The following is a 14105-nucleotide window of genomic DNA, read 5'->3' on the forward strand; positions in this document are numbered from 1 at the left end:
TACCCTAGAAGCACTTTTCCCCTTTAGGTCTTATGCTTGAGGAAATTTGTACATTACAGTCTCTCCCCCTCAAACACTTCTCCATTTATGCCTCATGCTTAAGGGATTGTGTGCATTTTGGTCTCTCCTCCTAAAGCACTTCTCCCATTTGGGGGCTCATGCTTGAGGAACTATGTATATTCATGTTTCATCCTAGATGGGGTATGAATCCGATCATGAAGTAGTAAGTCGGGTGAGAATCTATATACAGATAAATCTTTGGGCCAAGGTAAGCAAGGGGGCCCAAGACAGACACATCCCATTAGATGACAATAACATCTCTAGGAAGATATTATTATTAACGACTTATTAATAGGCATAAACGGTCGATCACAGACAAGAAGTAAGGGATTCATACCCTATTGAATGACCTCATGCAGACAGAAAGACATTTATTGCTCATCAGTTGATCTAATGAAGACTAAGTCTACAAGGTTGTATATAAACGAACGACCTAAGAAGAACCAAATATCTTTCACACTTTTCATACAACTCATGCAAAAACTAACCTTGCGACCTTACCTGGTTTAGCTCCGATACAATTATCAAATAGTGTACACTTTAGGTATAGTAATAATCTAATAAAAAATCAATTTATTTTATATTTTTATAAAGACTAAAATTCTAATAGAAATTATATTTGTGAACAAAAAGTCAAGTAAATTTTTTAAAGAACTAAACATAAAATTTTAAAAAAAAACTAAAAACATATTTAACCTGTTGTAAATCATATAGAAACTAAAACATTTTTACCCCCTTGGAAAAAAACATATCATCATGTTCAATAAACTAATCCATTGATGCAAATCATATATTTTTATTAAACTAAAATCCATTTAAAGATCTTTTATTAGAGTTCCAAACATGAAAGACATTATTTGCTTTTTTTTGTCTACTTAAAAAAAAAGATAATCTAGAAACTAACAATTTAAGCTTTGAACATATCCACACATGTTTCTTTTGAAAGCCCTCTATTCCAGAATTTCTTGAAGTATTCATTATATTCAAATTCCTTGTATTGAGCAGGATGATCATTGTCTATGAGTTGAGGAGCTGGTTTCATGATTGCATCTGGTGATGGACAGTAGAAAGTTGGAATAGACATCCTCTCTTTCTCACTATTCACCAAAGCTCTATGCAGCACACTCTTATACCTATCATTACTTATCACCTATAACATGCATAAATAAGTAGTTTTTTGGTTATTTATAGGAATGAAAAATAAGCGTTAATGCTAAAGTTATTAGGAATAATTACCTGAATTTGGTCACCAATATTGACAATAAAGGTGTTAGGAACAGGATTTATAGTAACCCATTTACCATCCTTAAGAACTTGTAAACCAACAACATCATTTTGCAGCAAAATAGTGATAACATTTGGGTCAGCATGTGCTGGTAAACCATATGTTAGTTCTGGCTCAGGACATTGAGGGTAGTAGTTAATAGCCATGTGTTGTCCATGTTTGCCTAATGCTTTGTTTATGTAATCTTTTTCTATACCTAAACTCTCTGATATTACTTCAAGCAATCTCAATGCCAAGTTTCTCAGTTGCTTGTTGTACTCTGCCACATCATCCCTGTATATACATCACAAATAAATAGAATTGTGAATAAACATTTGAAAGAAAAATATAATATATATATATATATATATATATATATATATATATATATATATATATATATATATATATATATATATATAGAGAGAGAGAGAGAGAGAGAGAGAGAGAGAGAGAGAGAGAGAGAGAGAGAGAGAGAGAGAGAGAGAGAGAGAGAGAGAGAGAGAGAGAGAGAGAGAGAGAGAGAGAGAGAGAGAGAGAGAGAGAGAGAGAGAGAGGTTGATTAATGAGTTAACTTATTAGTTTATAGTTGATATCTGATAATTGATGGTTTATAACTTATAGTTGATGGTTGATAGTTGATAAGCGAATTGGAATATTTAGTAAAATTAACGGTTCAAATGTAAAATGACATAAAAAAAACATTTTATATTTATTTATTTTATTTTAAATTAAAATAAATTATAAAACATAAAAAAGAATTTTTATTAAAATAATAAGAATAAAAATGAAAGAAAAAATTATAAACAGTAAATTATAAGTTAAAATATTACTTCAAATAATATCTGGAAAATAAGTTATAGATTAATAAAATGAACTATAAACTTATAATGAAAAAACCGTTATCAAACAAATTTAAATTGTATATGAACATATAAACTATAAACTCGTAAAATATGACTTATCAAACATAGCCTCAAACTTTAAAATTTAGATAATATTTTGTCTGATATTTACTTCTCTTTAAAAAAAATAGTTTTTAAAAAAATAATGTTTTAATTATATGATCCAAGAAAGTAAGTTAAATGTAATTAATTAAACCGAATTATTCATGAACTTGAAACTAAGATCAAATATCAAATTAAATAAAATGTTTATACTAAACTCATGTTGAGTTTTAAATTCAATCATTTGTATTTTTATATTTAATAAAAATGAAAAAATTTAATATGAATTGTCTTATCTCAATCAAATGGTAAGCAATTCAATACGAATAAAATTCAACCATCTAATTAGAAATGCATAGTTTAATTTTAACACAATAAATACTTATATGGCAAAAATGTTATTTTGTATCCATTAAAAACTTATATGTATTCTTAGTGTAAAATAAATTGAAACTTCTTTATCATACATTTAAATAAGAACAATGACTAGTTGTATATTTTTGAACCCGAAAGAAGGAGGGTTTGCATGCCATTCATGAACATAATCTTCAAGAGGATGACAATGAAGTCTCAAAAAATCTCTCCAATTTGAAACTTTCTCAGTCTTTACATTAAAACTCGTTGAAAGTCTTGTTGGCTTCAATAGATCTTCGGAGTAACTCTTCTTCCTCTCACTCTCCGACATATTAAAGAACTCTTTTGACACATTCATCATATCACCTAGCACCTCCTCTGGAACCCCATGATTCACAATCTAAAAATACATTTAAATAAATAATAAAAAAAATTAGATCACATACAACTATTACATGTGGAAAAAAATTCGAACTGTTTACTCCGTCAATATCTGATCGAACCGTTTAGATTTCAAATTGATATAACCGAGGTTAATATTTACACTCGTCGATCATAACACAATTACATAGTTTTAGTTATTATAGACTAGAAATCTGATCATACCACGTTGATAAATGATGTTGTATGTGTGACAATAATCTAAACTGAAAAATTCAAAATTATTATAGTACTCATAAGAAATTAAGAAGTTGATAAGATTAAGATGTACTATACTTGAAAAAATCCATAGTTTTGACAAGCATGAGCAATTTTTTGGATGATTTCAGAACGATTTGAGGAATCTAAGCCTTGAAGATCAATGATAGGAATGGAATCATTAGTGGATGATAGGAGTTGAAGATCTGGACGGTCACCAATGGGTCTAATGAAATTTGAAGGGCAAGGTCTGTTACTAAAGGCTTCACTGTTGTGGCCATATTGTTGTAAACAAAAGTTTCTAGGATTTGTGACAATTGATTGATGAAGCAAGACAAGAACTTGTGACTATTTGTAAACAAGTTTCATCGGTGATGTTTGTTGTTTATTGGATCATCATTGCTTATGTCATTATATATCATCACATTTGTGATGTCATATTTAATGAATTTTTTATTTTATTTTAGAAAGCATTTCATTTTTTTTATTAAAAATCGTGTCATTTGAAAATTTTAGTCAAATCATGTCATTTGAAAAAAAAACATATTTAGTGAATTTTATTTTACTAAATGAAAATTGTAAAAAAAAATGGCATTTAAATATGTTTATAAAAAGGAAGTACCATATTTTACTAGTAGTGTACATTGCATTTATATAATAAAAATAGAAGAATTTTAAAGTTGAAAATAATATTTATTTTTAAATTAACTTTTTTGATTAAATATTGATTTATTGTAAAATGAGTATTATTTTTTTACTAAAGATTATAAAAATATATAATTAGACTAATAGATGGATTATTTTTTTAAAAATAATCCAATAGATGGAAAGTTGCCTCTACAAAATAAAAATAAATTGCAATTTCAATTATTCTATATGTTTCTTATTATCATTTAATATATTATACATACATTTATTGAAAAAACATTGATTGTTGTACTAATTTTTGTTACAAAATTAATTTTATTTTATAATATATTGTTTTAGTTAATTGAGTAATCTCTCTATTCCATGATAAGTTATTCAATTAATCACGAGTTTCTAAAATATAACCTTATCAAATATTAATAAATTTAAAATTATCATAAATATATTATTAAATAAATAGAATTTGAAACATGAAAACAATATTAATTAAATGATTTAATTGAAAAATTAATTAATATTATATTAAAAGTTAAAAAAAATATTTTAAAATAATTATTATGAGATAGAGCAAGTAGTAAGTTGGTTGAGTTACACTAATCAATAATATATCAAATTTAATTTTTTATAACAAGTATAAAAAACGTAAAAAATAAATAAATAAATAAATAATCTCTTTTCTCCATACATCAGTGGCAGTGTGTGCATGTGAAGTATAAAACCCAATGAATAACTAATCACAGCATAAGTTTAAACTATGCTCAAGCATTTTTACCCTATTTTTCCCCCAGAGTCTCTGTCTCCTTAGTGAGTGTAGTACTCCTATGAATTTTCAGCTTCTCCTGATTTCTCTTCCTTCGTGGCAATTATTCACCACGAAGATTTTATTTTTGCATGCATACATTTGCATCATGAGGTCTCTTAGGGACCAAAATTCGTCTCTTTGTTATTATTTAAGCCCATTCTACCTCGTCGAGACGAAGATTTTAACCTTCATATCTCCGGCTAGAATGACCTTAAATAGGGGCATCTGTAAGATCCTAATTTTGACCCTAAGATCCCTCATGGCATCATATCATTGCCCATTGCAGTGCCTCAAGGATCATAGCATGTTTGGCCCCTTAACCCTAAGGGTGGGATTTGTGTGAGTGGTTTGAGACCATCAAGCATGCTTGTATTGTATATTATTGCTTTTCTTTTTTGTTTACTAACCAAAAGCACAAAATATGTCACTAACTCTTTTTGTTTTGAAGCTCAAGTGATCATGTGCTCCCATGCTCCTAGGAGGCTCCTAAGCTCAGTGAAGTGGCTAGATGAAGATGAGAACAAGCATGACAATGGTCCACAAAGCTCCTAATCATCATATATGTCTCCCAAGTATCTCAATTTATCAATTTGATCAAGATAACCCAAAGGGCTTGAGGATTGTTTCCCAAGGAAACCCTAATTTCATTATGCTTCAACTGTGCCTTGCTCATGAAGCAACCTCAACCTATGATTAAATTTAATCAAGGGAAGTTCTTTCATTCATTATTTTATGCATATATGAGCCTATGTGAGGCCCCTCAATCATTCATTCATCAAGATTTGAAGTTTGGCCGTGAGAAGTTGACCAATCAAGTCATCTAACTAAACTGAGGATCACTGAGATACAATGTGTTTGTCAAATGAAGATGACCCCAAGATGAACAATGTTATTAAGAACCATATGAACAACTTTCATGTTCATCAAAAGTCCATTTTAAACTTGGAAGGCCATCATTCATTTCAAAACATTATAGGCCATTTTGATTGAAACCCTAATTTTGGGTCAACTTCCCAAGGACCTAACTTCCTTATTTTTTATGATTTTGAGGTGAGACCAAATGCATTGGAAATTTTAAGATGTCTACTTAAAATGTTATGTTGGACAAAATTTCATAATCCTAAAAGAAACACATGTGATAATACAAAACATTATAGGTCACTTTGGACCTAAGTCATTGAATTTGAAAACTTTCCAACTTCAAGTGCCCATAACTTTCTCATGAAAAACCCAAATGATGCAAAATTTGAGTCTAAATTGATCATCTTGAAAAGATATACAACTTTTATGTTGGAGGTTTTGTCATTTGAAGCTTTCATCATTGAAACAGAAGGGCTTGAAGATGCTTGCTTTTGGTAAAATTTTCAAAGGAAAACCTAGACATGTTTTGTACCCAAAACTTCACAGCCCGTTTTCATAAATTCCAAACTCCAAATGAACTTTTGCCCAACATGACTTTTGTTCCTTATTTCAAGGGCTTTCCAACCATTACTCACATTAACTTTTTGGATTGTCCATGAGTGAGTTTCGAAGAGCTTAATGTTTATGTTCATTTTTGCAATTCACATTATGACTTCATGTGCAAGCAAATACCAAGCCAATTGCACGTCCAATTCACTTCCATATGAGTTCAGCATGGATTTGCATTCATTCTTGGGCATCACATGCGCCTGTACAGGCCCATGCAAGGAGGATCCAAATTTCATGCACACGAGGGAAAGCATTACCTTACATCCATTCCAGCTATAAATAGAAGCTCATTCTCATTCAAATGGGAACCACAAGGAGATCTGAAGTGCTGCTGAATTGAAAACCAAACCCTCACTAAAGGAATTTTCAGTTTTCTATTTCATTTTTAAGCTTGAATTTCAACATTATTAGTTGATCTTTACAGCTCAATTCCTTAACCTTGCATCACCATCACACTTCCAGATCAAAATTGGATCAAGAGCTTGGACAATTCATGCTGTTTGAAGCTCCATTTCAGAGGTATATCACCAAACTTTCTTGATCTAGATCTTGCTATATAATGTGAATCTCTTTGGTTTGTGCTGTTTTTTGAAGCCCTCGTGCATGAGGCAGGCCAGTGGTGGTCTTAATTTTGCAAATCGTGCCATTTCAGTTCATCTACCATGATCTTCAAGCTCATGTTTCTCTCTAAATAGGAACTTTGAGGAGAATCCATGGTTACAGGGGTGATGTACATCACCTCGGCTTCATTTTGATACCTTCTTTTTTCATTTTTATTGAGGTTTGATTTCCTGCGCGTGGTGACCGGATCTGGTTAGATCGCCGGAGAAGATGGTGGTTTCCACCACCATTCCCACGTGGAAGCCTTCAGATCCATTGGATCATGATGAAATGTTATAATCTTGGCCTTTCATTGTATTGACCTATTTTAAATCAAAGTGCAGCGCGTTTGACCAAGGTGTATCATGTGACCGCGCCTCTGAGCCCTAGGATCATTGCCACGTCAATTAATGAAATGATCCAGTGGCTGCGCATTTTTGTTATTTTCTTATTTTCTGTTAATTCCATTTAATTCCTTTTATTTTCAAAAATTCATAAATATTTTATTTGAAGTCAAAAAAATATGAGACCAATGCCAAAAAAATTCTTGAAAAATCTAGTTTCATATTTTGATTTTTAATTATTTTTGTGACTTCATTTAATATTTTTTATGAATTATTTGGTTTTTAATAGTATTAATTCATTTTAAAATACTTTCTGATATTTGAAAATTCCAAAAATATTTTCCTAACACATATGGATCATGATAAGTCAATGAAAAATAGTCTCATCAATTTCTTAATTGATTTGAGATTTATTTGAGATTTTAATTCATATTGTGTTATTTTTATTGTTTTTAATTGTTTTTAAATAGTTTCTGATTTCAAAAATTATTGAGAAAATTTGTCAAAGCTTGTTTGACCATGTTAGGCCTATGAGAATTTAATTGGACTTGTTGAAGTTGATTTGAATTAAATTTGAGGTTTTACCATATTTTGTCCATTTTATTTTTACATTTATTTTTTATTCAAAAATACCAAAATATATGTTTGACTTGTTGACTTGTGATCTTCATTTCTCTTCTGTTTGACATTGATTGATGATAATTTGATTCACATTTGATCATTTGTGTTTGATACTTTATTTCTCTTTCCATCCATTTCATCTTCATTCCATTTCTTTTTATTTTTGGCCAATGAGTTAATGTCTTATGGTTAGTCTTGACAAATGAGAAGTTTAACCTTCTTTGATCCAAATCAAACTCAACTTGATCCAAGATCAAGTGAGTTGCTTTGTGTCCAAGATAGGTTGCTTCTTGGTCAAGCAAAAAAACTAAAGTCCATACAAGGCCTTTCCTCTTTTCTTTTGGCATGGCAAGTTTTAGGAGCTTGGCTTACTAGTCAGGATCTCTAACTTGTGTTTATTTGCCTATAGTTTTATTGACCGGCCTCAGATAGGTGTGACTACTACATTAGTCCACTTACGATTGCTTAACATAGCGCTAAATTGTCTTATGACAAACTAGCATAACCATACTAATTACTAACTTTAATTTGAGCATTTAATTTCTTGCAATTTACTTTAATGCAATTTACTTCTTGCTCATTTATTCATATTGCTTTTCATTTTCCTCACTTGAGCACATATTTTATGTTTATGTCATTTTCCTTTTACTCATTTGAGCTCATTATTGTATATAAATATATTGTTGTTTTGTGTTGGTTTTGCTTTTGTTTTGTGTGAACCTAATGCAAAAAGGAGAAAGGACTAAGAATTAGGATTTACCTATGCTTAAAGGAGTTCAAGAGCAACTAGGCCTCATGCCTTTAGAATGCTAAATTTGTTGAAGAGCAACTAGGCCTCATGCCTTTAGAATGCTAAATCTCAAAGTTGACTTCAAAGGACTTCCTTTCCAAAACTTATTCTTTGTCCATTCCTCTTATTGTGTTGTGAACTTTTTGATGTTTGCTCTTGTGTGATAGGGATTCCATCTTGAGATAGTAAAGGGGACCATTGTCATGAGTAGCCAAGTTAAGAGAGACAAGTCAAATGGAGATCCTAGGAGCTTGAATCTAAATTGTTTGATTGCTTGAGTGATTGCTAAGTCCAAAGAAAAGGAGCATCTTGAATCATCTCTATGATTTCAAGAAAAGGAACTCCAAGGGTTTTATCTTCTCTCTTATCTTGTATGCTTTAGGACTAGCCCTCTCTCTTCTTCTCCACTCTAACCCAAGCCAAACTCTTTTTGTGCAAACTTTGACATTGTTTTCAAACTAGAAACCTAGGCCTTATGCCTTTGACTGTTCAAAATCTTTTCATTAATACTCATTGTGAATAAATCTTAATCCAACTTTGACTTCATTTTTTTAAATAAATCTAACTTGTAAATATAACTCATTTCAAGTTATTTTTGTGGTTCCAATGGCCACCTTTGTTAAAACCTTTTCATAAACATTAGTCATAGGTTTGAGTTATCATAATGGTTGATGTAAACCTCACCTTATCCTTAGTGATTGGACTATAAGTCTTCCATACTTATTATAGGGTTAACCCCTCACTAGTATGTTGAAGCTCTCCTCACATGGTGGATTGTTGGTTTAGGTTGAGTTTTCTCCCTTTGATAACAAAAGACCTTAAGGCTTTTGATCAAATCAATTCACCAATCTTTGAGATTTTTACCCCGAACTACAAGGTTTTGATCCTACCTTTGTGATGGTACGTAGGCAATGGGTTCATCCATCCAAACAACAAATTTGTAAATATAATCTATTCTCTTCTCATCCCTCCAATCTTTTGCACATATTTTCACAAATACCAACCTACAACACATATTTGCAAAAAGAGGTTCCCTTAGAGTACTAAGGATGTTTTAGGTGCGTAAAACCTTCCCATTTCATAACCAACCCCCTTACCCAAATCTCTGACATTTTTATTAGTTTTTGATTTGATAAAACTTCTTACTTGGCTTTTGTTTGCTTTTTAGCCTTTCCTTTGGACAAATAAAAGTGCGGTGGCGACTCGAATTGTATGTTGACTTTTGGTTTATTCAATAAACCTAAAGGTAACGAATACCTCGCTATATACATAAAAACTCATTTTCTAGTGGGAGCGACCATCAAAGATTAGAAGTGCAATATTTTGGTAAGGGGTGGAGAACTCTCCCCTTTTTCTCCTTTATTGTTCCAAATTGGGTGTTCTCTTTACTTGTCTTTCTCCTTACTGTCGCATTACGCGAAAAACCGGCGGGAAAATAAGAACAACAGAGCCGCCACCGTGCGTTATTTATCCCAAAATAGGGAAAGGAAACGCTCGAAGTAAACCTGGAAAAGACATGGTCTCGCGACCAAAGAGAATGGGATCGGGAGTCGGTTATGCGAAGGGAAGGTATTAGCACCCCTACGCATCCGTCGTACTCGACGGGATCCACGCACAATAGGAAGGAAAATGGTTGCTGAAAATACTGCTCACACACACTCACACTGGCTGAAAGAGACACAAGAAAACAGATTAAAACTGACTCGGCAGGGTATCGCATCCTGGGCCTACTTAGTCTATCACGCATAGACATCAGAGTCAAAGTAGTTCGGACTGGGGAAACGACACATGCTCGCTAGGATGTCGCATCCTATGCATACGTATCTCCTTTGGACGAAGGAGAATCAGAGCATTCGTAGCTCGGCTAACACGCACACAAACAAACACAGGCAAAGGCAAACGTGGAGCCTGAATGCCAATCACTGGGCTTACATCAGCATCCGAACCAAAACACACACAAGGAGGCAAACGTGGAGCCCAAATGCCAATCACTGGACTTACATTGACATCCGAACCTAGACACACGCAAAGAGGCAAACGTGGAGCCCAAATGCCAATCACTGGACTTACATTGACATCCGAACCTAGACACACGCACACTGGAACCCGAATGCCACTCGGTGGACTTACATCAGCTTCCAAGCACACAACAAGGCACAGGAAGAAGAAGGGTCTCGATTGCAACTAGGGCAAGAGAAAGGGGAGGTCTCAATCGCAACGAGGGCGAGAGAAAAGAATTAGTGTTAGTTGTTAGTCAAACTCGACAAGACATCGCATCTCGTGCCTACGTATCTCATCTGAACATGAGAATCAGAGTTGCCGTAGTTCGGCTAAACTATTCCTGTTGGTTTGTGTTTTTTAAGTGGACAACGTCACTACGCAATCTACCTGATGCTCGACCTTTGGAGACTTACTCACCTGTAGTAGAAGGAGTTGACGTATCCTTAAGAGGGGATAATGTTTGTTTGTGTTTTAGGAAAGCTCAAGCAAGAAAGGAAGTCCTATACGAAGGAACCGTGCTACCTTAATTGTCATGCAAACGAGACTACGCGGAGTCTAGCAAACCTAGGGGATACAATCACACCACACAAACATATACAGCATGAAATAAACACACCAACAAGGGGCTCAGACATCAGGGTTAGGCTTTAGTCGAGGGGTCATATCAACCTCAACAAACAAGCCTCTGTATCGGGGTCAGGTTAGCTCTTAACCTTGCCATTGAGGGGCTAAGGTGAAGCCAGATGAAAGGTGATGAGGGGTGTGCCTCATTGCTTCTATCTCAAGTCAGAGAGAGCATCAGACAAGGGAGCGTGGGTCCAGAATGGGGGGACCCTTCTACGCTCAGGACATAGACTCGACTGTACAATGTACAAGATCTTGGGCTTGGATCTCAATGCTACAACCATGTAATGGGAGCAAGGAGAAGACTCACAGAATAGTGGGGGATAGATTGCTTATCCCTACCTTCCACCAATTGCCTCAAATGAGGACTTTTCCTGCTTAGGACAAATATAAACATACACAAGCATTGCCTCTTAAGGAGGACTTCAGACAGTTTGCCCGGCCCGGTAACAGCCGGGTCTCCAGACTACATGAAGAAGAAGGTTCTATACCTCAATGCCAATTGCTTATAAGCAAAGCAATGCAAGTTCTTAAGAGAACTGAGCAACTAAGTGTACCTGTACAAAAGTCAAACAGAATCAGTATCCCATTCATAAACAGACAACAATATAATGACCAATTAACAATCCCAATGATGTGCATAGCACAAGTCCATGTGGACCAACATCCTACAAAACAGCCACATTAGTTTACAAGTATCAAGCAAAATATCCCAAATGTGAAACAATATCCTTAAGCCTTAACTCCTTAACCTGAAAAGCCAAAAACAACTTCAAATGTAAGTAATAAGACCACTAGGACTAGCCTAGGGTCCAAAAGAAGGAAAAATCCTAAAACAGCAACCAATTCATGATCAAAGCCAAGCTATTTCAACAACAAAGGGATCCCAATTGGTCCCATATCCAAACTATACACCTATTTCAATTTATACAACATGTAAGGCAAAGTGAGCAATGTTAAACCACATATGAGCAATCAGCAAGATCACATCACAAAAATACCAAAACAGCATGGAAAATTCCACAAAAATTATATCCTAAACAGAGGACATTCAACAAGCTACATGTCAATTTTTAAGCCATTTGGACTAATGGAACTATGGGAATTAATTCAACATGTCTAAGCATGCAAAAACACAATCAAATGAAGCTACAAAATATACATTAACTTCAATTCAATGGTAAACAGTGACATTACATGGGAAATTAGTAGGACCAAAGCCAAATGAAAGCTACACATGTCAGGAACTATTCTACCAAATTTCATGGTCATATCATTCATCATGCTCATTCTATGCACAAAATAAGGCAAACTAGTTCAAAGGAAGCCCTAAGCCTACAAACAGAATTATTGCATTCAAATCCACATCAACACCATCCCAAAAATTCTCAAACAATTTACACCTAAACAGGGATATCCAAGGTCTACCATGTCAAATTTGAGCTCAATTGGGCAAATGGAACCATGTCAATGAAAATCAACAAAAACAGACACAATTATAGGCTCCAAATCGCAACATCAACATATGCTTCCACTTCAAAAATCTATATCTTAATGAAAACAATAAAGAAATGGATGAGACCAAAACAGGGAGGTCCTAACATGTGTCTTCTACAAGCATATCAAATTTCATGAACATACAATACAATATGAGCATTTCTCAATGAATCTACCAACCTATGTCACACAAGCTTGCAAATTCAATCATCAGAAATGAAAAATCATGATCAATTAGTAAACACAATGAACAATTCCACAAAAATTCACAAAGGATCCTAACATGTTAATGAGCATCCATGCCAAATTTCAATCAATTCTAACAAGGATAGGTCATGCTAAAAAGTCCAACAAATTGGCATCAAGAGGTGTGACACCAATTGTCACACCTAAGTTCAAAAATTTGTAACTCAATGACCAGGTATCAAAAACTCAAGAAATTTATATGGAAAAAAACCTCAGCCAGTCAACAATCAACACAAAAATTTTCAGCCATTTATCATACAATATGAGGATTTCATGATCAAATCATTCAAAGGTGTCAAATTATGCACATGTGGAAGAAACCCTAGGTCAAATGAAAAATATTCCAAGCACAACTTTGACCAATAGGTCAAAAATCATCTACAGTCAACCACAAAGTCAACAAAATTATTTTCACAATTTTCTGATTTTTCTATGGTTTTATATGATTTTTCTAAGGTCACATGTATTTTTTATGATTTTTTAAGAATTAATTGAAATTAATTAATTTAAATTAGAAATGGCATTCTCGTAATTAAATGCGCGGGGGAGGGAAACTCCCAGTTTGAATTTTCAAACTGAAATATGGATCTAGCGCATGATTCTAGTCGTCTTCCACATGAAGAAATTCCAGAAAATATGAAGAACACGCAAAACACCAAATCCACAATTCCTAACCAAAATGCACAATCTCATAGTCATTGGAACCGTTACAACACATAGATCATGAATCTCCACTCCAATCATCCTAACAACTCCTAAATCGAGCGGATCGATCGATCTAAGGTTCTAGATCTAAACTTCGAGTCACGATTTCTACGCCTACGATCGATCATTTTCAATTCCAAAAGCAGCACGATAACCTACATACTATGCACTACAACACGCACACCTTAATTTATCGAAAGCTTAAGATCGAAATCTGAACCAACCTGCAATGGCGGTTGTGGCTCGGGACGAATCGGTGCACGTTTTGGCAAAACAGCAACAGTATTGGCTATAGGAAGAGTGATGTGAAGCTCCGTTTTGCTCAATTGTGCTCCTAGTTCTTGCAATTCGAAATCACCATGTGAGGACCTTCTTTGTACAGTGGTGTATGGCGCGGCTATGGTAGCTTCCTTGCACAAACAGATGGAGTAATGGACAATAGGAAATCAATGCAAAAAGAAGAATCCAAATTGATCAAGGTTTTGTGGAGATT

General features: G+C 33.8%; 1 pseudogene; it reads right to left on the minus strand.

Annotated features, from left to right (window-relative positions):
• Positions 1–930: 930 nt before the first annotated feature.
• LOC127076159 (protein DMR6-LIKE OXYGENASE 2-like) lies at positions 931–3545 on the minus strand (annotated as a pseudogene).
• Between the last annotated feature and the right edge of the window lie 10560 nt (positions 3546–14105).

The sequence above is a fragment of the Lathyrus oleraceus genome, chromosome 4 (genome assembly GCF_024323335.1).
Source record: "Lathyrus oleraceus cultivar Zhongwan6 chromosome 4, CAAS_Psat_ZW6_1.0, whole genome shotgun sequence".
NCBI lineage: Eukaryota > Viridiplantae > Streptophyta > Magnoliopsida > Fabales > Fabaceae > Lathyrus > Lathyrus oleraceus.